The sequence below is a fragment of the Cygnus olor genome, chromosome 13 (genome assembly GCF_009769625.2).
Source record: "Cygnus olor isolate bCygOlo1 chromosome 13, bCygOlo1.pri.v2, whole genome shotgun sequence".
Taxonomy (NCBI): domain Eukaryota; kingdom Metazoa; phylum Chordata; class Aves; order Anseriformes; family Anatidae; genus Cygnus; species Cygnus olor.
Window position 1 is genome coordinate 17,080,117 of NC_049181.1, and position 26,627 is coordinate 17,106,743.

The following is a 26,627-nucleotide window of genomic DNA, read 5'->3' on the forward strand; positions in this document are numbered from 1 at the left end:
GTCCGCACCCCAGGGTCGCTGCGCTTGGTCAGCCGCTCAAACCTCGCACCTCTTTGGCCTCCAGATGTCCTGTCTTTGGTGGGGGAAGAACAAAAGGACAAAGCAAAAAAACAAAGGAACATATTGCAGTGACTCTCCTCCTGTCTTCTGCTTCTGAAACAGGCCTTATTGATTTTTATACATCCCCTGACCCTGGAAGCATTAAAAATCCAGGGTCACTTGAGGACTTTGAGGTGGTCACCGTGCCGCGCATCGGGACCACAGGGAATTCAACAGCAGCGCTGAGACATGGTTCAGAGCCCTGTGCTTAGAAAGCGCGGGCCACCATTGTTGGGGCTAAAAAGGGATTTCTCACTTCTTATTCTGCAGGCTGAGCTCCAGCACATGGAACTGAACTGCTCCGATCCCGTCCGCAACAAGCAGCAGTGACTCAAAGCGCCTTACTCATTATCACTCTTTTGGAATTAGTGGCTTAGTTAATGCTCCCTGCGCTAACATTTAAAAAATTTTATTTTTCTGTTCTTCTGGATTCTGCCCTCTTCCCTCACTTGGCATGGTTCTTGTTGTAACTCCAGGAAGGAACCATGTCCCTGGGCTGTGTTTAACTTCCCACCTAACACAAACCGTGACAGCAGCAGCAGCAACCCACGACCTCCTCCACCCATTTTCAGGTTATCAGAAAAAGCGCCCTTTTTTTTTTCTGCCCTGCCCGTGGCTGGTGGCATCCTGGGGTCACTGAGGGCCTGGCCGCGTGCCCCAGCAGGTCCTTGCGCCGTCACCCAAGGGTGCTGCCCGGGTGCTCTTGTAGCCCTCCTGCATCGATTTTGGCCTTGAGGCTTGGAGACGGGGAGGTGGCCTGAGCTCAACACTTCCACAAACAGGGCTGCTCGCCAAAAGGGACAAGGCACAACTCCGTGGCTGAGCTGCACTAGATGAAAATGTCTGCTCTTTCACAAAAAAAGTAAAAAAAAAAAAATTAAAAAAACCCTCTCCCTGCAGCCAGCAGCCAGCGATGCATACTAGATGACTGCCTTCTCAACATGAGAGCAAAAGGGCAAATGAAGCACATTACACTCCATGAATAAAAGCAGAGTCTTAATGCAACAGCTACTTAATGATTTCGTTTTCCATGCACTAGGCAGCGTGGCCTCATTTGCAAAGGTGCTGAGCACCCTGATTTCCACTCCCGGTCATGGGAACAGCGGGCGCCCCGCACCTGAGGACTCTCCCCCAAGCCCCTTATTTGCTCAGGGCGGTTCTGAGGTTTGGGGAATTAAAAGCTTGCAGCGGAGAGGAGCTGGGACCAAAGACTGCAGACCTGAGCCTGCACTCACCTGCCTGCCAGCCCTGGGACAGCTGCAGCCGGATCCGTCCTGGCCCATGGGGAATGCGGGTCATGGCTCCTCTGGGATCCTGCTTTGCTTTCAGCTGGTGAAAACCTTTCACCACAGTGCCCACCGAATGCACCAGTCCAAGAAGATTTTGCCAGCCAGCCAAAGCAGGGAAACCAACATGCTCCAACTCTTGCAAAGGCCCTTAACAAGGTGCGCGTGAGCACTTCTGGAAGAGTGGCCCTATGGAAATCAGCCTGGCTGCCATTTCATCAGCGCGCTGGGGCTTCTTCCTGCAGCCCAAAGCCACTCAAGCTGCCAAACCAGCACATAGGTAGATTGCCCGTAAGCTCCTCCTGGGCCCCATCGGGGTGCCGAACGCATCACCTCCCCTTCCTCGGCTTTTCGGGCACCCTGTGGTGTTTAGAATAACTCTTCTTACTGCCCTACCCGCTAACAAGGACTGGACGGAGGCACCTGAAGTGGGGGTGTGGTCCCACAGGGCTGGGGCTGTCCTCTCCCGGAGGAGAAAAGGACCTGCACAAAATTCCGGTGTCTGCTAGGGAAATACAACGTGGCATAACCTCTCCCAAACAATGCCAGTCCTTCACCAAACAAGAAGTCAAATGCAAACTATTTATTGCCTCTTTATTTATGTCTGGACCACTTCTCTTCTTCCACTTCTGGGACAATTTGTTTTACTGTTTGCTGTTGTTTTTTTTTAAACCAGTGGAGCTTTTGTGTTTTGTTTTTCTTTCTTTTTTTTTTTTTTTTCAGGATGCTGATGCTAGCAGTGTAAGTAAGCACAGGACCTCAAGGGAAAAAATCTGTAACCTTGTTTCATGGAGAACCCTGCGGCATGATGCCGGTGAGATGAGCACCCTGTGCCCCAAGCTGCAGGTACACCCCGAGCAACCTGTACTTCCCAAACTTCAGCACATTTAATGGTATATAAACTTAGAAACTCAGGTCAAAAATGATTGAAGCAGATCCAGAATATGCTTGAGGACAGCTGCAATATATTGCAGAGGCATAAAATAAGCTAGCCAGAGCTCCTAGTGAAAGCAAAATGTGTGCGTGCGTGTGGGCTTGAGACACAGAAAACTGTGCTGATTCAGGTCTGCGTTCCTGCAGGAATTTTCCATTCAGGAGTAATTCAGACTCTAATTCCACTTTGGGTTAAACATTTGCCTAACCACTGCTGACACAGTTTTCCCTTCACACACCACTATTCACAGCAGCCTTGCAGTGCTCGCGGCGCTCACTCAGCTTTTCCCACCAGCAAAGCACCCGCACGTCCAGCGGGCAGGTTTGGGACTAAGCAAGAGCCTGAAATGGCCTGGCACCCAGTTATGAGGATGACCATCTTCCATCAGGAACCCTATGACAGTGGCTACCATCAGCTGGGAGACTTCTGCCCACAGAGCCTGTGGTTGGACACCAGGACTTTTCTGCAGCATCCTGAGCCTGGCACCACGCGCCTTTCTTCCGCCCTGCATTCGTCTGAGTACTTTATTCACGCTTCCTACTATGGCAAAAGGCATCGCTAATGTTTTCCTCTCTGTCACCATCCTGGCTTTAGATGCTCAATTAAAAAAGCAGCTCAAAAAGCAGCTGCAAGCACCAGTGCCTCCTGCCTTGTCCAGGGGGTGTTACCGAAGCAAACAGAGATTGTGAGCAGACGCCGCGCGGCAATGAGTCAGGGAGGCAGAAAGGCGTGAAAACAAAATGAATGGAAAGGCAATAGACCCGAAATATTTCACCATCGGCACTGAGCTCCTGGATAGCCTCCATCTATCAGCGTTACCAGTGTCTGGGAGCTCCCCAGAGCTGTAGTTACCACGTAGTTGGTACAGCCACGTGCATGCCACCCCACGGCACGGGCTGGGGCCACCACGAGCCATGGCAAGGGCGAGGGACATCCACCTTGCTCGAGACCTCCCCAGCATCTCGGGTTTTGCTGCAGTTTTCAGAGGTCTTCCTCGAGAGCATGGACAAGAATGCTCAAGCTGTTATGGGCTTTCCCCGTGAAGAAGAGGAGCAAATTGGTGGGGCAGCAAGATGCCTTTGTCCAGGGACGTGTCTGGATCTGGGAAGGGATCGCTGCACGTGCTGAGATGCTGTCCCGACCTGGGACCCTGCTGGTGGATGGGGGAGAAGAGGCACACAGACGTCCCAGGTCTAACTCCAGAAGGAAATGGGGTGTGCTACAAAAGCTAAAGGAATAGACACCTGAAAAATGTGTTTAAAAAGGAAAAGTGTGTCCCTGTGAAAAGCTGGAGAACAATTCAAGGAACTGAATTAGTACGGGGAGGCCCTCATTCTGTCGTCAAGCACAAAAAGCCCCCTTGATCCGCTTTTAAGAACCCCTTATTTTCCACTCCTGTGTGGAGCGATCTGGATCCTGTCCCCATCGGCACCAACCTGGGAGGCTGCCAAACCCCTGCCCTGCCTCTGAAAGCATCTGAACACTGCGTGGCCAGCGAGAAGGAAGCTTTTTAAAGAGATACAAAACCAGGATTTTTGTATTGAAACACACGCCACAGATGGTGTAGCAGACGAGGATTAATTCATGAATCATATTTCTTAAATGATACAATCCCTCTTTTCACTTCCATACTTTCCCTTTTTGACTCAGAAGCAGGGATTTGAGATGCCCTTCCCAGATATGAATTTTGCATGAACAAACAGTGCAGAAAAAAAAAAGCAGCAATAAAACAGAAAGCCCAGATGTTTAAAGCTAAGTTTTCAGATGTAAGCAAATGCATATCCTGTCCATCTCTGAAAGAACATGTGTGGAAATGCAATATATGCAGGCACAGATCTGGAACTAGGGTGGGAAAACACGTTCCTTAACATTTGGAGCTTACTAATGCTTCAGCCAGGGTTCTGAATTTCACAGAAACTCATTTTGTATCTCGTATTCATCGCCCTGGCAGCGCAAGAAAAGCCTTAAGTCACTTCAGACCCTGATTTCCGCCACGAGCCCCTCCTCATTCGGCCACACAGGTTGGTCCTGCTCCAGCCCTGTGGAGCCGTGGCACGGGACCTTTGGGTTGCTCCAGGAAAAACTACTGGAGCCCTGGCACCCACGAGGACTCCGGGAAGCCACAGCTAACCCAGACGTCCTGCGCCATGCACACGGAACAACCGCAGCGCTCCCACAGCCTCCTATTGCCTGCAGTGGCAACAAGACGAGGCAATGACTGAACCGTGCTGCAGCAAGGGGAGACCGCAAGACCCCAACCTCCCGGCTCGTCCATATCCAGGGAGCAGCCAGACCAGCCGAGGACATGCAAAGCCCACGACCCCGCGCCGTGCTTCCACCTGGCACCAGCACAGACCGAAACAGGACAGGAAAAAACGCCCAAAATGCCCCAAACTCCCAGCTCGCTGCTCTGCTGGCCGCCTTCTCACCTGCAAAAGGTGCTGCTATACCTTGGTTTCATCACCAGTTCACTTTTTCAGTCTTTTTTTTTTCTCTTTGCACATAGAGCAGCTCTGTACATGCTTAACAGCTTTTTTATGCAGCCTCGCACTTACTGTTACTGCTTTACCCTGAACACAAAGCTTCAAGTTAGAATAAGGGTGAAAAATTACTTACCCTTAAATTACTTCAATCTTTCTCTGCTTTGTGTATGATCTGGGCTTCTCTTTTGGTTACTATTTCCAGATTTGGTCTTTGGGTAGGTGAATGGAAGAGGAGAATGAAAGGAGTTGTATTTGATGACGATGGAGACTGTAAAATAAAGAGAAGCACTTTAGTGCAGAACAGGCCTCTCTATACATACGTATCAGGTTAAATTAAATTAAATTAGTGACACCTACATAAACGCTTCCTACTGTTTTTATGCACACATACAAACATCACAACTGTCAAGGAGAAGGCAGCAGTCAGGGAAATGATAGGGGGGTTAAAAAGAGAGCAATTTCTAAAACAGAAGAAAAACAACCCAGCGAGAGCACCAGCACTCACAGCGCAGCACAGGGGCTGCCTGTGAGCCCAAGCCCTACAAACCAGGTTAATCCCCCACCTGCTTTGGCAGTGACTTGCTGCTATCCCTCCGACACGTGCAGCCCTGCAAACACCGCGTGGAGCCGCTGGGGAAGGGGCTGCCACCCGTGCCAGGGTGGGATTTTTGTCCCACTCCCCCTTCCACCTTGTCCCCACCGAGACTGCCCTCCCGGAGGCTGCCCACTCATCGGGGCTGCCCCCAGCCTCACTGCCCATTTAACGCCGCCCTCTGAGGTCTGCAAAATACGATTTTTTTTTTAAGGAACTGACAAAGGAATGCAGAGGACAGGAACCAGCTTCTGCATTTTTATTCTTCTCCCGACAGCTCTCCAACCTGCTGGGCACAGCCAGCACGGGGAGCCCCAGCCTCAACGCTGCAAGCACCCAAGGAGGAGTATTTCCCAAATGATTTAGAAGATGCTACGTGTGCTAGGGGGTAAAAAATGAGTCAAGGACTACCCTGATTTGGTTTGAAAAGCACAAAGGTCACGGCAAGTAGCAGGCAGCAACACACGCTGCCACCGCAGAAGTACCAACGCTGCAGCACCAACGCCTTGCGCACGCAGCACGGTGTTTAACGCTTGCCCAGCAGCCTCTGATAAATCCTAAGTGTTTTAACAAAGCCTGGAAGCTTCTCCTTTCTGCTCAGCAGAACGGGAAAGGTAATGCACAAGTGAATAAAACTGCTCGAGACACCAAGGAGCAGGGCAGAAACAAAAGCCAGGTCTCCCGAGCCGGTGCCTCCGCTGCCAAACCCCGTGCCACGCTGCTGCTATTAACATTTATTTAGCCCTACAAAACCTGTCTTTAAATACTTTAAAAAATCCGTCAGGAGGGAGGATGCTCCAAGTCACAGCAAACGTTTGTTCTAGGGCAAACACGGTGCAAACGATCCTTAACAAATTTTAACCGTTGGTGCAGTCAGATGAGAGCACGGTGCCGTAGATCACAGCCGGCTGTTATTGCAGGCTCCATGCTGCTGAACATGTATCTGAGTGGCAATGCAGAGATATCTGTATTTTGTGTTTTGGTACAAATTATAGGGCAGCCTAACAGAACTGAAGAGGCAGCTCTGCTCTTTCCTGCATCGCTTCTTTCACATTTTTATGCCCATTAGGTTTCTTCCCGTTTAGTCGCTTTGTTTTGGTTCCTCGCTGCATAAAATTGTGCCGCACTCACAACGCAACGAAGCCGAATAAATAATCACAAACTTCCATGCAAGAACTCCAAGAGCTGCTATGTAAAGAAGAGAGGGTATCAGCAGATAGAGACAACTCAGAGGCAACCTGAGGTTTGGTATTCTGTGTCAGCCTGACACACAGGGGAAATAACCCTTTAATCCAGTGCAGTGTATTTCATTTACTGTAGTGTTATCCAGTTCGAAGATGTTATGAAAGGAATCCCCAGAGAGACTTAAGACTTCAAAACCAGCCCGAGTTTGAACTTAATTCCACCATTGCAAAAGGCTGCAGCCGTGGAAGATGACCTTTTCTGTACCTTGCATGCCAGGAGCCATTCTGCCTCATAATGTCACACCAAATTAGAATATTCTCTTTCTGTTTTATTCGGGATTTTGTTTTGCCTTTTCTTTTTAATTAAAAGCATCTGTCACTATTAATGAAACAGCTAAAAAAAAGAAAAAAGAGTCAATAGCACAAACAGATTAAAGACCAGGAGAGATGGGGGAGTCTGAAAGCCCCGGGTGCTGGGGCTGTGATAATGGCCCCAGCACAGAGCGGTGGCACCCAGGTGCTCGGTGCCCCTCCTGGCTAGGAGAGGAGAAAAAGACATTTAAATGCAGGTCTCAACGCTGCTCGAGTCCTACCTGGAGTGGAAGTCGAGATGTATTTACAGAAAGGCCACAAACCCACAGTAGAGGGATGGAAAGCGGGACGGAAAGCCCGTGGGCTGCGGGGCACTCGCCAAAAAGCACTGGTAACCCCAAACCAGGTCTTTCTCTAGCAGTAGCCTCATCCGTACACCCAAATGTCCTGATGTGAACGGTGAGAGCCTGATTTTCACTCACTGCAGCTCCAAATTTAGATTTTGGGTGTAACTCAATAAAAACGCGCGTTTTTCAAAAAACACTGCTCTGGTACAAAACACCGAATTTATTATGAAAAGTCTTCCTAATATGAAATTATTTCGCCTGCTAGATGCAGTACAAATAGCTTTATTGTATCATTAATAATTAGGAGCGTTCAGTCAGCACAGCTGAAAAAAAAACGTAAACTAAATATGTCAAGGATACACTGCTTTCTCTTCTTACCATTTTTTTAATGCCTTATTTCATGGTAGATAAGTGAAAAATCTTTTTACCTGACTTAGCGAGAGGCTCATTTACTCATGCAAATTTAAAACCGGGTGTCATAATACAACGAAACTATAAAAACATATCAAAAAGAAGTTAGCGAGCCGCCAAATTTAGCTCCTAACGGAGTTCAAGCTGTCTTGTACAGCTGGATGCTAACGGGAAGAGCAACCCTGCTCTGCCACGTGTGGGGAGGACGCCGGGGAGGTCTGCAGCACACCACAGCTTCAGGAAAGTCCTGTTCTGAGCCCAGTCAACATTACAAAGGCTCTAACCAAGAAGGAATCGCCGGGGAGTCAGCGATTTCCCCCGCGTCCTGACCCGGTGGAGGAAGGTGAAAATAAGGCACTGTAACGAGGAGAGGCACGGGAACTAATGGAAAAACATCAAATTCCATTAAGGGCCGCGTTAAAGGTTTGCAGCAGTCTCCAGACAAGCCCGCTGGTATTCCCGAACCTTTATCGATCCACAGGTCAAGCCAGAAACAACAATAACTATTTTAGAAAATATCACTTGCAATTTTTTGTGCTTCTACAAAAAAATAAAGGCATCCCTACACACAGGTGAGCACAGAGACCATTCCCCACGCCGCGCCGCTCCGCAACTCCACATCGCTGCCCTGTCCTCGTCCTGCAAAACACACAGACCCATACCAGGGGTCAGGGAGGCATCCTGGATAAATGCTGCAAATAATTTGGGATATTTTGCACCTGGCTTGGGGGCACGTGACCTGACACTCGCTGCATTTTGCTCTCTTGGATTGCCACAGTTCTTGATTTTATTTTTATCCCGAGTTAGCTCTGAATCAGGGATTGCAAAAGACAAAACAACACACTGCAATCATCCAGTGTGCCAATTAAGCTAAAAGATACCCTGGAAATCAAAATTAAATGCCATATCTATGAAAAGAAGCAGACAGCTTCCTCAGAAACAAAAAAAACCCAACATATTATAGGAACGTATTTGTGGCAGCCCAAAAACGTATCTGAAGCAGTCCTATAACTTCCTATCACCCCTCCCATCTGCATACTGTAGATCTTCATCAAATTGTGTATGTTTTTGCACATTTATCATCAAGATTTATTGAAGTTGATTCCATAAATTTCATTTAGTTGTTCACTGCTGCTATTTGTTTCCAAGGCAACAAATGCACTTTGCCCAAGCTGCGCAGTAAATCATGGCTGTTCGGGATTTGGGGGTCCCTGCCCCTCGTGCCGAGTGGCCACGCATCCCAGCGCACACACCGGCACCCGCAGTCATTAGAGGCAGATTTGGTGAGCATTTAAAGGAAATAACCATAATCCATGCGACGGGGGAAGAACGCAAAGCTCGGCCCCGAGGCAGCGGCTGTCCCCGGGAGGAGGGCTGCCGGGGCTGCCAGGGAAAGGATTCGAGTCCAGCCCCGCTCCCGTCTCATTTACACCTCGGGTGGCGGGAGGCTGAGAAACCCATTTGCGGGTTCACGAGGAGTCGGAGGCTATTTCTGCGAAGAATAAAAAAACACCCTCATATTCTCATTGCAGACGCTGCCAAAGGGACAGACTAACAAGAAGAAGGGAAGAGCTGGGAATTTACAAGTGTTGCCCACCGCGCACAGCAGTGTGGGCTCGGTATGGAGCAGGCACACAGGACGCCGCAATCCTTTCCCGTATCCTTTCAAAAATCACTAAGAAACTCCGCTGGACATCCCATTCCCATGGATCCATACATTATTCCCAAACAAAGACAACCCTTAGGAGAGGAGCCACTGGTTTGGGCAGCGAGATGATGGTCTGCTTTGTGGCGCAGTCCCTGCTGAAGATGTTTGCTGCAGCTGGGGGATCAGGGCTGCAGCAAGCCCAGCGCGCTGACTCCACCAGGGTCCTGGAAACATGAAAATAACCCCGTGGTGCTCCCTGTCAGCTGCACAGCATGGGATGAGGATCAGACTCAATGAGCGACCTCGATCAACTCTATGAGCATGGTTATATTGGGCAGACGGGTACCCACGGTTATATTGGGCAGACGGATCCCCAAGCCCCAAGCATGGCATCACCATCACAGGCAGGGATGCGATCCGGGTTTAAAACAGATGCTGAGCACAATCCAATTTCTGTAATAAATGAATACTGTAATTTCTGTAATAAATGAAACCCAGCCTGCAAACGCCATCACCCAACAAGAGGCAGAGGTAGCACGGCGCTGCTCGTCAGACACCCAATTGACCAAACGTTAACCACTGCAGAGGGGCTTTCTGGTGTCTCAGGCTTGAAATCTCGCCCCTTCACTCACAGCTGTGGTTTCTACTGGTTATATACGAGCAGGAAAAATTGCATGTTACAGTTTCTTGTTTTATACGACCATCAGTGAAAGGCAACGCAGAGATCGCAGTCCAGGCATCAGACGCACACGGCCCTGCACTGGGGGGGAATATCCCTGAGCCACCAAAAACACCAAATCCAAGAATTTTCCCCAGCCGGCAGTGGGGAGAGGGCATAAATAGCCTTGGAGGAGGGTATAAATAGCCACAGGTAATGCTTGCGTGCTAGAGAAAAGCCCGTTTTTTTTTTTTTTGACCCGGCTTTGCGAGCACTGCTTTTCCTTTTTGCAGAGCTCCTGCTGAGACCGAGGCACACGTGGCTGGAAGGGGGCTGGGACCGAACATGTCTTCCTTGGTACGAAAAAAAGGCAGCGGCGCGCACGCACGCACGCACATCACACATTGGCTCCCTCTCCAAAATAAATACTATCTATCTGCCCTCTGAAGCAACGAGAGCAAGCCGCCAGCCTCCCGGCCGGGTGAAAACACACCTGGGGAGGCACATCACGCCACCCCTCACCCCCCTCCCGCTCGCGGGGTCCATTCTTGCAAAGCAGCAGAGGATAAAAATGCTGGGGAAAAGACCTAATTTTCCTCTGGGGCAGGCTGCAAGGGAGAGCTCCCTGCCAGCAGGGTGCGATGAGGCCGTCCCCTAAATAGTGGCATCCCCAAAGCTGCCTCCAGCCTGGCTCCGTCGTCGCTTCCAGCATTTCCCCTGCTCAGCAGGAGGAAGAGGGGAAAAAAAAGGTTTTCTCATGGATGAAGAGGTGCCCTCACCATCCATCCAGGTCTTGTTCATGGCTGGATGAATGGTAAGGACACCTCTTTACGGGATTTTGGGGAGCAGCCCTGCTCCCCCCTCCGGGGGCTGCAGAAGGAGGCTCGGCAACGAGCGCTGGCAAAGGCTGCAGCCTCCCGGGGAGAGGCTCCCCGTGGCGTGCAGGTGGCTCCTTTGATTCCTGATTGTTTGCTGGCCTCGCTTCTCCTTGGCTCCGTGCTGGGGCCGAGGCTTGCAGGGAACGGGGTCGTCCTGCTGAGCGCACCCACGCTCAGGAAGGCAGCGGGACAGTGTCGCTGCGGCCAGCGGGGCTGCATCTACCCCATAAAATACACCAAAGAACGGAGCTGGGGAACACAAGGTGCTGCTGGGGAACCTTGGCGTGCTGCAGCTCACCATGCTGGCAGGGCTTGCTTCGGGTTCCTTCCTTTCCACCTTGCATCCCCGCGGCGTCTCCAGGATTTGCGCTCCTGCACCGGGGTTTGGCCCTTTCTGTGCACAACGGCAGCCGATCCGTATCTGGGGGAGCATGAGGGGGCTAATTCCGGGCTTTGGCGAGATGAAAGGGAAAACCTTAATTAAAATAAGTTTTAAAACCCATAAAGATTTTTTATTTTTTTTAAATCTTATTCAGATTAGCAGCCACCCTGAGATTACACTCTGAGTCTAAACGCACTGCTTCCCTTCAGACATCGTGGGCTTTGCGCTCAAAGCCCTTAAGACATCCAAACTCCATACCAACCTAGTAAAATAAAAATGGGGGAAAGTACGCCTAACTACAATAATTTGACCTCTTCTAAAAACAGAAATAGTGCCCTTATTCTGTACAAACTTCCTCTCCTCTGACCCAGCTCTGAACAAGTGCTCCTGGCTCTGGGCAGGAGTCCTCACCCTTGTCCCAGAGCAGAAGGAGGGCTGGGAAAGGGCACATTTGCACAATCAGCTGATTTTTAAAGAAAAAAAAAATCCCCAATGAGAGCCATCAAGGCACTCTGCATGTTTGTAACACTCCTGTTCATCCCAACAGAGATGGAATAACGCGCGATCAACAGTGCATAATAAACGCAATTTATCACCGTGGCTCCACAACCTATTGCTCAGCCCTCACCACCACGGTCCACGAAGCCACCACCCAGCACCGCCTTCTGCAGAGAGGTTTTTGAACAACATCTGAGGAGTTAGGTTACCAACACGCCTCACAATGAACAGTGAGCAGAGAGAGGCAGAGCCTCCCTACCATAAATCCAACTAAAAAAAATAAATCACAATACACATAGGGAAAACCCTTCCTGCTCTGCATTGTTTTTTTTTCCAGTAACCTCCGTCCTCGCCCTTTGTTCAACAAATCCGAGCACAGGATGGGATTTGGGCCAGGTGCTCCTCTCCTCCACCTGGAGGCAGGAGGAGAAGAGCCCTCCTGAGCCAGCCCTGCCCGGCTCGCCACCACCACCCGGAGCGAGCGCATCACCTGCACGGCGTGCCAGGCACCATTAGTCTGATATTGAGTTTTCTTTAAGAAAAAGAAGAACCGAATCAATTTCTTGGGAGGATACACCCGCAGCTAAAGGGAAAAACTACAATTACACTTTTCAGCCATGAAAAGTAAATCAGATGGTGCTGAAATCCCAGCAGAAAACACAGATTAATTAAAGTCTGCACTTTCTAAATCTGTTATTCAACTAAACACAGCTGTTAAAAAAATGATGCCTTTGCTGTAATTTTCACGTACATTCATACCACTGAAATACAGCAAAAAACATTATTAAGTGCATTTGGCTTGCTGGTGAAGTTGCACAGGCAAAGAAAGCAGACGTGTACATGTCATTGTGACAAGGACTGACTTATTTATCCGAGCATAAAAGGCTTCCCGTGCACGTGCCCCGTGCAAGGACTCAGGAATTGGGCACGGCAACGACGACCAGCTAACGGGGTCTGCGTGACGGGCTGGGATCCCGCTCCCCATTCGGGACTACGGCAGTGAGGCAGCTCCCAAAGGCAGCGGCTGCTTGAAATGCTGCAGCAAAACCACGCCAGCAGCCAACAAGGCACGGAAGAAATTGTCCTGGGGGGCTCCCACGCTGCCCGGGAGGAACAGATCAACGTGCTGCACAGGGTGGGGAGCAGGAGGGGCACCCTATGGAGCAGGAGCAGGACCTGTAGGGCAGGAGCACTCGTGGCCATCTGTCCATGAACGACAGCATTTCCCCTGTTTCACCGTGGGAACAGGAGGCAGGAAAACCACGACACGCCCGAAACAAAAGCTTTCTTTCTCTTTCCCCCCCCCCACTCTCTCTCCAAGTCTACATCAACGATCAAAGTGGAGAGCTCCTTGCTCTGTCACAGAGGGAAGGGAAATTGCCCTGATTTGAATGCAACCTAAAATGCACTCTGCAATTCAACTCAATCATTATAAACTTACTTCAGAGCCCCGGCACAGCTGTTCCTCCCCTCTGGAAGAGAAAATAATACTTGAACCTTGCTTCCTTCTAAAGAGGGAGAAGGCATGGGAGAGCCCTCATTTCCTCTCCATCTTTCTGAAATCATTGTAGCTTAAAACATAATTAGCATGATCTAATACAGTAATATATTAATATTAGCAATAACTCCTCGCCTTAATATCAGCCCGTGAAGCCTCTCCTCAGCTAGGCTAGGGGCGAGCGCTCGGTAGGGCTGAACACAGGCGATGCCAGCGGTGCCAGCACGTCATGTGGGACGTGGGGCTCAGATCTGTGACCTTGACACAGGGAGGAGCTGCCAGGGCAGCGACTGCTGAATCGGGGCGTTCTACAGAAGAGAAACAACCGAAGGCACGTGGTGGTCATCTGTGGCCCGGTGTCACCATGCCTGGCACCAGGTGACGGCATCTCCGACCGGTGCTACTCGACGGGTCATGAGCGCTCATGGGTGTTTAGCCATTTCATTTCATCCATCTAAGAAAAATAAATTGCTGTATTTTCACCCCCAAAATTAAAATAATAATGATGAAGACAGAATTTAATAGGGAAAAAACACTGAAAACTTGGGGAGGTTGTAAAAAACATTCCTGGGTCCAAGGAATGGGGACACACCTCAGGCTACACTTGGTGCTGGGCAGTCAGCTATGACTAACGAGGAGCATGCCAGGTAAAACAGCCCAAGAAGCAGCTCCGAACCTTCGTGGGAGCAGACACAGAGCACGTCCCTGTGGGCTTCGCTGAAGAGCTGGCTTTTGGCTACAACACCTTGCTGCATCTGCTTGTTCTTATTCCTCTACCTCATCTACCGAACCACATCAGGAACTCTTGTAAGCTCCCGAAACATGGAAAACTAGAAGAAAAAACAATTAAAACCAAGCATAAAAAGAACTCTTTTTCACCAGAGAAGAGCAAGAGGCACTGGTAGCAAAGTACTTCCTATAATCTTCTATCACAGGGCGAAGGTTTTAATAAAAAGAAATAAAAAGAGCTCACATTTTGATCTTTTCCCAGAGCTAGACATGGTTTAATTAGCTTGATCTCATTATGTAAACTGGAGAGGAAAAAAGAACACCATTAAAGCAATATCCCACTGGCAAATGAGACAACCTTGACACCAACTAAGATATTTCCTTGGGAAAGTCCCCCCTGCCTGTGACGCGGGCCCCGTACTTCTTCCCAAGGTCTGCACGAGCCCACCGGACGCTCCCTTCCCGCTGCCGTGCTCCATCCAACGGCATCTCTGGCTCTCTGCTCGCCTCTGAGCAGCTGGAATAATGCTGGTAGGAACAAATCGAGCTGGATGTTGACTGGGTTGTATTTAGCCTGAGATCGTTCAGCGCATTCTTTGGAAAAGATCAACTGGAACTAAACACTGCCATCGTATATTCCATCTGTTAAAGTACATACTTCTGTAATAACACACTTAGAATTCAATAAGAAAAGCACGAATTACAAACAAGGTGTCCACAATGAGCCTCAATATAATTATTAAACCAGATAAAGTAGGCCTGATTTTCAATACAAGAAAGTTATTTGTACCTTAATGATAATGAAATGTAAAAAGCATCTGTAATTTCCGCTGAAATGTATTGCAGAAAGTCAACTTAGTGCACGTCACTTTGTTAAGACTATTCTTATTATTGTGTTTGCAATGACAGCAAAATGCTTCTTAGTTCCAGCTCCTGGGATATATAAAAATATGATTAGAGCACTATAACAATACAACAATGGATTAATTTGCCCAACCATTACATTTTGGATCTGACAGACTTTTATGATTTATTTTACCAACTGAAAGGTGGTTATTTTGGGATCCTGGCTGGCAATACAGCCGTTCAGTGCAGCGTTTTGAAAGAGTTTTCCTATTCCAGCACCAGCACCGCGGCGAGGTTACAGCAATGCTCGCCTGTCTGCCTGCCACCGGGAGCTTTTTACAGCCTCGAGCCTGCTCACGGGGCATTGCACAGCCCTGAGCTCTCAGAAAAACAATGCCAAGGTGATGGCAGAGGTTCCTTACCTGGTGGAGCTGCTACCTGAGTAACTGGGACTGGTGCTGGGGGGATGCTCAGCAACGTTACCTACTCGAGGAAAGGAGAGCATAAAGAACTAATCAGTGTCAAACAGCACAGCTAACAATGCAGACCGAAAGGTGTTGAGAAATCTGGCATGAAGGGCAGGCAATAGAAAGGAAAATAATTAATAACTCATCTGTTGAATGTCAGTGGGATCCAGGCTCTACAACTGCAAGATTAGCGTGGAATAATCAGAGATTATTAGCAAATTCATGTGCTCGCTCTCAAGTTAAACTGATACTGTTTAAAAGCAGATGGAAGTTGCCATTTTGGCCCAAAACAGGGACCAGAACTGAGTTTTCTAACAAAGAAGAAGCCCCTAGGACCTCAATCGTGGTGCTATTGAAAAGGCAGCGAGCATGTTACGCAGAGAGTGGGGAGGAACCACCCCACAAGCAGAAATACAGATTAAACCACCAGCTACAACCACTGCAACACAGGACTGCAGCGCTACCCTCGTCCATCAGCACCACCATGGGCCACGAAACCACTGTGACGAGGAGCTGGACCCAAATTCTGCTTCTAAGGCAACCCCCTTCTCCACTAATTCCTGAATGGAAGAGCCCCTTTATTTTAACTCTAATAAATATTCCAATTTTTTTGGCAGCCCCTCCTCCAGCACGACCAGAAGGCAGGAGAGCCTTCCCCAGCTGATCTAAGCCCATGACAAAGAAGGCTCAGGAAAGAAGGAGCAGAGGAATGGATCCTTCCGTGCCGTAACTCAGAGGCATGTTGCACCGACATCGCAAAAGCTGAAAGCCAACGTATGCCTTCCACAGACTTAACCCCTCACACACAGATAAAACAACTGCCTCATTTCTGCATCATTGTTTCGCTAATATCCTCAGCTTTTAGGCAACGAGACTTATTATGTAGCAAATTGCCCAAATCTCGCAACATTTCTTTTTTCCTAAAGGAGATTTTAAGGGGTAAGGAATTTATCCTCTCTTCATATTCCCACATAATTCTATTTGTTTTGCAGCTAACTTTTATGCTTATTATTGGGTTTTACCAAAGTGAACGTGGCCAAGTACAATATGCCATACGCCCTTTTCACTTGAACAGTCCAGAATATTCCAGGTAATACCCATAAGAAAGGACAAATAAGGATGGGGGCAGGCTCAACAGTCTTCAAGACTCGGTTGTTGCAAAGTATCGGCGAAGTTTTCTGAAAGATCTCACACTCTAAGTTTTTAATTAAAGTAGGATAAAAAAAGCCGATAGAAAGATCTTTTTCCAGATATTCTTCCCTGGAGAGTTGGGGGCAGGGGAAGTGGGGGAACCATCGCTATATCCCTATAGGACACAAACAGGATATGCAAGCTGCATCTCAAACTGGGCAGTAGGCAAGAAGGATAGGTCTACAAACCACTTGAAGTCCAGAGATTTTCAGTCCAGTCCAAAGCACTGCAGCTCGGACCTGCTGCTAGCATTTCAGAAGGCTTTCATCCCCTCCCCACCCCACAGTAAATCTGATTTATCAGCCAGACAGAGGGATGCCATAAAGTTCAGAAAGAAAGAGCAGAATAAAGGGGAAGTGCACGCCTGTGTATGCATAGAGCATCTTCTCCAAACTCTTCCTCCTGCTTTCCATATGAAATCATATGAGCTTCCCATTCATTACTATCAGCGCTCTTGCTGGATTTGGATGATTGCCCGATCGCTACCGTTGCCAGAAATCCAAAACATCAGAGGGGTGATTCATCTCGTGCCTTGACAGCTCCGGAGCCGGGCTAAGGGGAAGGCAAAAAAAACTACACACACAAACACACACAAAAACCCACACCCAAATCCTGCGAGTCCTCCCATGTCCTTCCTGACCGCCGCACCGGAGGGAGGATTTCTTAGCGGCAGCAGCACTCGCAGCCACACCTTTATTTTCTTTGTCCACGCCACAGTCGCTAATCATCATAATAGAGCAAAACTGTATTTCCACGCTGGCACGAGCTCTTCCACATAGATGTCGTTTAAGTCTTGTTTATATGGTGCTCACTCATCCAAAGAGTCAGCAACATGAGAACAAGAGGGGCTTTGTACCTCCATGCTCTGCTATGTTAAAAATTGATTTAGCATAATGGTTTCAAAGAGATTAAAATCCAATTTTGTAAATCAAAGCAGGAACTGTACTGACTCACTTCTACAGAGGCAGAAAAGAACCTGCTGAATTCTAAAACCGACAGTGGCAGCCCTGATCCTCTATTAATGCAGAGAAAGTAATTAACCAATCTAAGCCGTAGTTTAATAAGCTGTATTTTACTGTATGCATCTGCTCTTTATCCTCACACCAATAACAAGATGTGATTTTTATCTGAGGTGTAGAAGACAGTCTAGAGCAAGAGAAAAGGCAGCGTCTAGGTTAGCCGGGGCTCCTCTGGCAGCATCTTTCAGGTGGCTTGCTCGGCGTGCAAGGGCTCTTTATGGCCAACCAACGCGAGATCCTTTCTCCTCAAAACATTTCTTATTCAGGATTAAGCCTGGCATTATTCAAGCCCTATACATTGTATTTTATTTTTTTTTCCTTAATGAAGCTTAATTCTACAACAACAACAAACAAATAGGTAAAATAGGACAAAATGAGATGAAATAAATGGGCTGTGCAGATGTCCCAAGAAGAACTCTAACGTACAAACTATCTCCCTCCTTCAAGGAAAACACATTTCCTTTAATATACTGGATATGCAGATCTCACTGTAGAGAAAAAATCCACACATTCAGGACCATTTATAGCAAGTATCTTTGATGGTTATGGCATCTTTTGAAGAAAGATGTAGAAATACTTAGTTGTGCCTGATGTGTGCCACGCAGTACGGAGATGCTATGTGATGCAGACAGCCCAGAACTCATTAAATCCTTTAAACAAATTTTGCATCATTTCTTACAAGCAGTACAGAAATCAGACCAGTAATTCGCATATGAAAAAGCAATCTGAACTTTAAAGAGCACCTAAAGCTTTCCAGAGAAATGTAAGAAATCACGGATATTCAAGCTCGTGTATTTACATCAGACGAGGTGGAGTTTGTGGTTTTTCATTTTGCTTTCTTTCAGAGGGAGGATACTGGCATTTTTCCTGGATTTCTTTTTAATGCAAAAGTTAGCCTTATTTACGATACGTATTTCTTACCTAAACCAAGATCCCTGTGCTACTGCGTGGAAATATTTCACATCTATCAGCATTCTCCAGCTCTACAAAATCCCTCTGGGAAGACGAGAACTTGTCCCAGGGACACATTTAGGGATGCCTGGGAGGCACGGAGACAGGCAGGAGGGAGAAAGCCATCATGTCCCAGGCATTATCCAAATGGATTTTTAGAGCGGGGAGCTCTGGAGGGCAAGTCGTCACAAATCTCCCAGGGAGAACAGTGAGGTTAAAGAAATTCATGCAGGGAACGAAGCACCTGGGCATTGTGGGGAGCCCCCAGGACTGATGGCCAACGCGCAGTGCCAAGGCCATGGCCAGGAGAGCTGGGCTCTCCTCCAGGCTGAAACAACAAGGTGAGCTTCGTCACCCACCAACACCCGGACCTATTTTGGTGTGAACCCCATTTTTGATGGTCCCTTCATTTAATCCAGCGATTCTTTGTAGGAGAAGCTGCTGCCCCGGGCATGCTTGGACGCTGATTTTGGTGGATTTGTGTTAACATGGAGTTAACCTGAGATGTTCTGGGTTTCCAGTCCAACTCCAGTGTTTAACAACTGGAAGGGAACACACACAATTGCTCTTGTAGAGCCAGCAAAAGGAGCCTCTCCTCCTCTTTCTCCTGGAGGGCTGTGAGAAACGCCTTGGAAATGCTGCCTCAGCGTGCATCAGTCTCGCACGCTCTTTTTTATCTCCCTCATCAAGAACCTTTAGCACGCAGAAGCAGCTCAGCACCTCGTGGGTTTTCATCTGAGACACAAGAAACAGGACTGAAGTTGTTAAGAAAAATCCTGTACTATTATTTCGAGGAGAAAACGATCTTGCACCAAGAATTGAATGGCTTTCCGAACTCAGCGCTTGCTGGCAGGGTCCCTTTGGGTAGCCACAGGTTTTGACACACCAGGGATGTCCCCAGGTCCTGACCCACCTCCGCCAATGCAGGAGGAACCAGGAGAAAGGCACGGTATTGAGAGGAAATCTGAAGGAAAGCAGTTATGCAAATGAGAAAAATGAATATTGAAATAAAACACCTATTAAGAACAGATTAACTCTGTCAATCACTGTTCACTTTTGTTTTCCTGCGTGCACGTTTGAGGGGTAGCACAATAACCAGTTTCGGTTCTCCCAGGGTATATTTAGTTTTGCATTTAGGAGTACAGCTTCCTGAAGGATGGTCTTTCAAAAACGAAGTGCGTTTCCTTGTGCAGAGGAGAACAAATTGCTACTTAAACTTTCTTCTATTGTCTATTTGCCTGCAATTTCCACCTCACTCACAGCCTTTTTGTGTCTGCCCTGTTGTTTAGCTTTACCTTTGACGTTCTCTCCATGTCTCCACAGCGATCCGGCCACCCTTCCTCCAGCTCCACGCGAAGCATGGGGCTGGAGAGCACTGCAGACCCAGGATCCAGCAGGGCAAGGAATCGAGCTCTGGAAGTAATCAGTGACACGAAGTTCCCTGTGGCAGCCCCCACTGACAACCCAGGTATAGATTTATAGAGAAAAGCAGGGACTTTTGAGAATTTGGAGCAGAAACGTGGATATAACAGTTGTCCCTATGTTAATTTATAGACTCCTGTTGCAGCAGTGCAGGGGGCACATTTGGGGCAGCAGTGCCCAAAATCTACCCTGACCGGGCCCTTGTGCTGTCACGGTGAAGAAGGATGACCATAAGCCTTGGCTGCTCCAGCCCCGCCAGGCAAGGCCATCCATCCCTTGGCCTCCTCCAGGACGTTACCCCAGCTCCTGGGCTTTCACAGCAGACGTGTTCCTCGCAGAGACCCCGCTCAGCTCCCCCAGGCTGAGCACCAGCTGCCCAAATCCCCCTGTACCCCCTGGGCACCTCCTGCAGCCCAGGGGCATGGCATCTGCCCGGCCGGCGAGGCTCCAGCATGCACCGCTGGTGTTTTACTGCATCTCGCCCTTTTCATCCTCAGTCTCCTTGCAAAGGGTGTTCCGGTTCAGTTTCTGCTGGTGACAACAGTTGGGTTATAGTCCTTGGCTGTTACAGAAATAACGAGAGCCTCCTTCCTCCGCCTCGCCACCTCTCACAGCCTGCTGGTGCCGGAGTTGCCCTCGGCTCGCACGCCAGGCAGTGGGCAGGCTGCAAATTGTGATTTTGAGAAGCACACAGCCCAGCACCCCGTCCCCGGCAGCCCCGCTTCCGCTGACGCTTCCATTTTGTTTGCAGAGCGAAGCGAGCCCGGTTCTCCCCGAGATGTTTGCTCGCTCTCTCCGAGCGCTCATTTTACTCCTGCTTTCTCCCCTCCTGATCTGAAGCCGTACCAGCTGTTCGGCTGTGCTCCCCAGGCAGGACAATCTGCCCATTTTCCTTTGCTTTTAATAAGAAAAAAGGAGAGGGGGGAGGGAAACGGGAAAAAAAAAAACAAAAAAACACCACAAAGGCAGTCAGGAATTGGCATCTCCATCAAACACGCTGTCATGTGTAACATAAAACCCAAAAATGACAAAAAAAAAAAAAAAGAAAAAGAAAAAACAAAAGGCTCTTGGCTGGGAAAATGTGCATTTCCTGGAATTTCTGAGGGCTCCTCGGGGCTTGCCCGAGCCAGGAGCAGGCTCCCCAGCCCCAGCACGGGTTTCCTGCTGCAAACCCAACACTGGGGATTACCCAGCACCGCGTCGGAAATTCTGGGAGAGCCCCGATTTGATTTTCATCTACTTTGTTAAATTTCTGCTAATTGCTTTTAACGTACTTCCTCCACCAGAGTCTTTACGGCTTAATTCCTCATGGGCATTCTTTCTGGGGTTTTACCGAGTACAGAAGGAAAATGAAATCTAACTGCACGCCAGTGATGTAATTGCTAATGGCCTTTGTAACAAACGCACCCGGGGTTGTGGGCTTTTTGTTTGTTTGTTTCTTTGCCACTGACTGCCTTCATCTTCTCTAAGTTCACAAAAACTGAGCCAAGGAAGCTGCAGTCCTATAAATACTGCGAAGCAGCGAGGCTGAACATGATGTAATGCAGTCCAGTGTCTTATAATTAGCACGTTAGGAAGTACAGTGAAAAGACACTGAACTGAAAGAGTGGAGCTCAAGTTTTAATAAAACGCACGGCTAACTTCATGTCTAAGATAAGTTGTCACCACAAACTAAGAAACTTCAGACCCTTTCCAGCCTTCAGCAAGCTGCAGCTACGAGGATTTAATGCATTTATACTCTGCTCTTCTCAGACAACGAGGACTTAAGATCTGTAACTCTAAAACAATATTATGCACAGAACACACTTTTCATCGTTACGCATTAATAGATTTGGGAGTGAAAGTTGGAGGGGTGGTGTTACGTGTCAAAATTAATTATAACGCCAATAAGCTGAAATTCAACAGGGAAGCTCAGGTTGACTAAATTACTGCGTTATCAGCACTGAAAAAATCAACCTGAAGAGGCTGCAGCCTTTCGCTGCAAATCCAAAGTAAAAAAAAAATCCCGGATGCAGAGGATTTTAAGCAAGGAAGGACGGTTCCACCATGACGGTCTGCATTTGCCTAGGATGCAATTTGGCCCTCCAGCTGCTAGAGACCTCCTTTGGACCTTACCTTACTGAAATTTGGGACCAGTGGCCACAAACCACATCAGTTCAGGCATATCAAGTTATTTGCTTCCTTTGCAAGGCAAAGCCATAAAAGAAAGCTAAGCCCCGTAGGACTTCCTCAGCATCTTTCCAGATCTGGCACCTCCAGACCCATCAGCAGAGCTGGCAAAATGAATTCCACAAATTCCACCTGCGCTGACAACGTGCCAGGTGGCAAATTCGGAAGAATATCACAATTAACACAACACTGCTCAAACAAAACAGAGGAAAACAACCCCCCACGCACACGGCGAACCCCCCCCCAAATCCTAAGCATCCGATATGTCTTCGTAGGAGCTGGAGTGCTGTGAAAAGCAAGGAGGAGAACAAACAGCAAGTACCACATGGACATTTAATTCTCACAGAGTCAATTAAATGCTAACAATAAAATACAGTACGAGTTAATGCTAGACAAAAGGATTAAGGAATGAAGGAAGACTTATTTATAAACATACACGCGAAAACCTGGTTAAGAACAAGTAGGGGAATTAATAAGAGAAAAGATGAAAAGAATGATTCAAATATGGCTAAGAAAGGGAATTCCTTTATTAAATTTGTCTTCAAAAGTAAATTAAGAAAAGATGCCTGCACTATCAGAGAGGGATGGCGAGTTTATAAAAATAGCCACCACTGAAGGAGAGAAAAAGGGAGTATCTGGAAAATGCAGACATGTGCCAAATCACTCAATCTGTGCAATTAACCACAGAAATCAAGTGTTGTTATTTGTGAAGAATTGTTTTTTAAAGGGAAATTTAGCAAATTCCTTCAAAACATAAGCCTAATACCTAATTCTGGAAATTGCTTAAATAGGTGGATGCAATTAACTTCTATTCCTAGTATAAGAACAGAAAAAATTATTAAGGAAAAACTCTCTGTCGCGGGTGGCAGCTCAGCAAGCTCCAAGAAGTGCAGATTTGCCGAGAACACCTCGTTATGCACATTTGGTTTGTTAGAGCAAATAATTTATTTAATGAAAAGAAGAAAGGAAATGCCACATGGATTATGGTAGCGTTTTTGAGACTCGGGTCTGAAATTAAAAGGACGGATCGTGCAGAAATCTGAGCAGCCTCAACTCTCCCTGTTTTAGGAGGAATTGAGCCTCAGCACCTGTAAGAATCGAAGCTAGCTGACAATATTTTTTGTCCCAAAGGCCAGAGCCAGAGCTTGCCGAGAGCCACGAGCCCCTGCCCATGGATGTTGGTCCCTTGGACACAAATTACTCGAACCTCAGTGCGTTTATACACCTAAAAGCTGGTTGAAGCCTCACAAAACAAAAGAAGTGGAGGAAGCTGCCAAGGTACCGCGTGGATCTGCGGTAGATTTTATCTGAACAGCTTTATTAATAATCCGGAAGAGGAAGGAATATGGTTTATTAAATTTCACCTAGAGTGCACTGAAACGCACCACAGGACTGAACAGGAAAATACACAGAGCAAGAATTGCTCTGATTGACTGGGACACCTCCAGTTAAGAAAGGCACCCATCTTCTCTCGGGGCCACCTTACCAACATCATCCTAAGAGGACACGGAGGAGACGAACCTGTCCTCGTCAGGAGGAGCTTCCAAACCTGTCAGATTTGAAAGGAGGTGGGAAAAAGCATAGAAAGCCTTTTTCTGTTTGGAAAAGGAAACGTAATATCGAAGAGGCTATCACCCAAAGTCCAGCCATGCTGAGAAGGAGATGTTGGGAACGCAGCCAGCCAGGCAGGGACGTGCAGAGGCAGAGGGCAGGAAGCTCGAGATGGAGTCGCAGGAAGACGTGGCAGCTAAAAGACAGGTTTCAGAGACAGAGAACACAGAAAAATGTATCACATAGCAGGATGGTGCAGTCTCCCCTCTCTACAGATGTAATTAATCCATAAATGGAATAATGTATTCACTTCTGGACACCTCATTACCAGAAAGACATTGACAAATTGAACAGAGTACAAAGAAAACAACAAAAATGTTTAAGGGTTTGAAAGGAAAAATTTCTGAGGGAAGATCAAAAGATTTGAACATGTCCAGCCCTGAGCAAAAGCCTAGCAGAGTGGGACAAGATCTGTATCTGTGTGTGGCTGAAAGGTGTAAACATCAAGCAGGAAATAAAAAACAGCATGGGGGAGCTATTAGGAGGAGAAACAGGATGAAATTACTAAAAAAGAAAACTTGAGATAGGAATCTCCTTGTCCTATTAGGATGCACAGCCAGTGCTTAAGGGATGCAGTAAGCATGGCACTGCAAGAGCCCCAGGGTGGACCCGACAAATCCCAACAAACGGCACCGGTCACGGCTGGGTTGGGAACTGCTCCTCCTGGCTTCTGACACCAGCTCCTCTTGTTTTAAATACTGATAAAAAAAAATAGCCATTTGCGGACTTTCACGTAAGCACCCTACCGCAAAGGATCAGGACCCGCTGGCTGAAAAAGAAAGGGAAAAAGCTCCCCAAAATGATGGAAGCGAAAGGACCCAGCCCTGCCCTGGTTGCGCTCCCGGCTCGTCCCTGCTGGCAGAGCACATCGCAGAGGCAGCCAGGAGGGAAAAAGCCACGCTGGCCATGTCCTGGCGAGGTAATGAGGGCGCCCCGTGCCACAGACCCTATCAAGGAGAAAGTCTTCAAGCCAGTCTGACTTTGGCAGTGAGATCCTGCCGGGTCAGATCAAGCCTTCACGTCTGGAAACGTTCAATATCAACGCGTTGCTGCTCTTCTACTTACCCAGTACGCCAACTGACTTAAGACAGCATTATATCGAAAGAAGATAATTTAAAAATTAGATTGAGCCAGACACAAGCCTACAGCATCCTTTAATGACTGCTGTCAATGAAGTCAGAGCCACTTGGTAGCTGTGGAACAACTCACAGGCTGCTATCGGAAGGGCTAAAACGGGGAATTTTCTTAAAAGAAGAGTCTTTCAGAGTAGCAAGAGGGGGGAAGAAGAACAAAAATAAATAAAAAAATGGCCCTGATAGGAAGACCACCACCAAGAAAGCCCACTGCAGCCCTCCCCTCTCTGCTCCAGCAGCAGCTCTCACGAAGGCAATACCTTTCCGTCAGTGAGCCGTGCTGCCAGGCTGTCCTGGGCATGTGCTCCTGCCATCGAGAGCGGTGACAACGCGAGACATCCCTGCCTGCCCAAGCGTGGCAGGCACAGCCGGGGCGCCCGTCCGACCGCTCCCTGTCCCACACAGCCAGGGAGCCCCTCGTTTCCCTCCAAGTCATTTCCCTTTCCTGTATTCCCAAAACTTCAGTAAGAGATTTCACTGTAAAAGGAGAAAAATCTGCAAGACGGGTCACCTAACACAAAAGCAGCTCTCTCCCGGCTCTCCGTACAAAGCAGTGTTTATAGCTTATTGATGTGCTTCAGATTGGGTCAACTGTACATTCAGCGGCCCTTTCTCTCTTTCTCCGAACAGGCTGAATCCGAAGGAGAGAAAAACACTGCAGTAGCTGGCAGTGTGTGCTGCCCAGGCACTGCCTCATTATCATGACAAAGGGAGGTTTGAACATCCTTCAGCAAACATGATGGCTCCCTTCTAGCACCCGATTGAAAATCTGGCAATAAGTGTCTCCAGCTCCTGACACCCTATTTACTCAGTCAGAGGAATATGATCAAACAGATTTTAGGGCCTTTTGCAGTTTTTTCAATGGAATTACCTTTTATCTCGGCGATCCCTCCCAGCCTCGCACCACTGCAGCAGTCCCGTGCCCACCATCAGCAGCTCGGACGCAGGAGCCCCTCTGCGGCTTGCAATTAAGGACATCGACTTCTTCAGCAATTCCCCCATAAAAAAAAACGCTACAAAGAGGGATGGTAAACTTTTACGACGTGAAAATATCAATGTTTGTTGCTTGCAAAGACCAGATTTGCAGCGAGCCTCAGCCAGGCAGTTTGTTTCACACCTTCAAATTTAAGGGGAACAGTGTTTTCCTCTGGAAAAGGCAGCCCAGAAGTTGCAATGAAGCAGGCACAGATATGTCAATCAGCACGGCGCGGAGCTGTGAAAGCTTTCCGGAGGAAAGCACGATGCACAACGGGGAAGTGAAAATCCTGCCTCGCTCCCCTGCAGCACGCCAGGCTGGAGCTCTGCCCTGGAAAGCAGTGCTGGGAATCCAGGGCTCACCCGAGGGGGAATGACTCAAGCAAGTCCTTGGGGAAAAGGACTGGGTTTTAGCCCCAGTTCCCTCACAGGGGGCACCAGGAATGAGTTCAGGGGTGATGAAGCGTTATTGCCGTTTGCCCACACAGATACAAGGTGCAGCTCTTCACCCTGAGCCACCCAGATCCCTGAGCAACGCTCCGCTCGGGGAGCACCTCTCCAGCGAGGACCAGCTGTACTTCAAGAGGCCCCACGGCTTTCCTGGTGCCTCCCTTGCCTACTCCTCCACCTCCATAAAACGATTTCCAATGACAAATGTTTCACCTGAGCCAAAAATTGAGCCTCGCCACCAGACCAGGGGTGACCCCAAGCGCACCGCCTGCAGCCCCCCGCCCCTGGGGGCTGCCTTTTCAGCTCCCCGTGCCTCCAAACAAGCTTCCTGACGGCAAGTACAAGCCTCTCCCAGCTGCTAACAAGCCTCCTTCTGCTTTTGTTTTATTTTTTAAACACCCTGTGCAGCATAACCAACTTTCTCGGTACAAATCACAGGTTCTGGAAAACAAGA

At 48.3% G+C, this 26,627-nt stretch overlaps 1 protein-coding gene across 3 annotated transcripts in view; it reads right to left on the reverse strand.

Annotated features, from left to right (window-relative positions):
* The window catches only part of NEXMIF (neurite extension and migration factor), a 138,992-nt gene that overhangs the window by 40,599 nt on the left and 71,766 nt on the right, over window positions 1-26,627 (reverse strand). For 2 of the 3 annotated variants that reach the window (XM_040572466.1, XM_040572468.1), the window contains exon 2: window positions 4,936-5,070. The gene's annotated coding sequence lies outside the window, so the exon portion shown is untranslated. Of the gene's footprint in view, window positions 1-4,935; window positions 5,071-11,130; window positions 11,278-26,627 lie in introns of those variants that run through there. The other variant, XM_040572467.1, reaches the window with a different exon arrangement.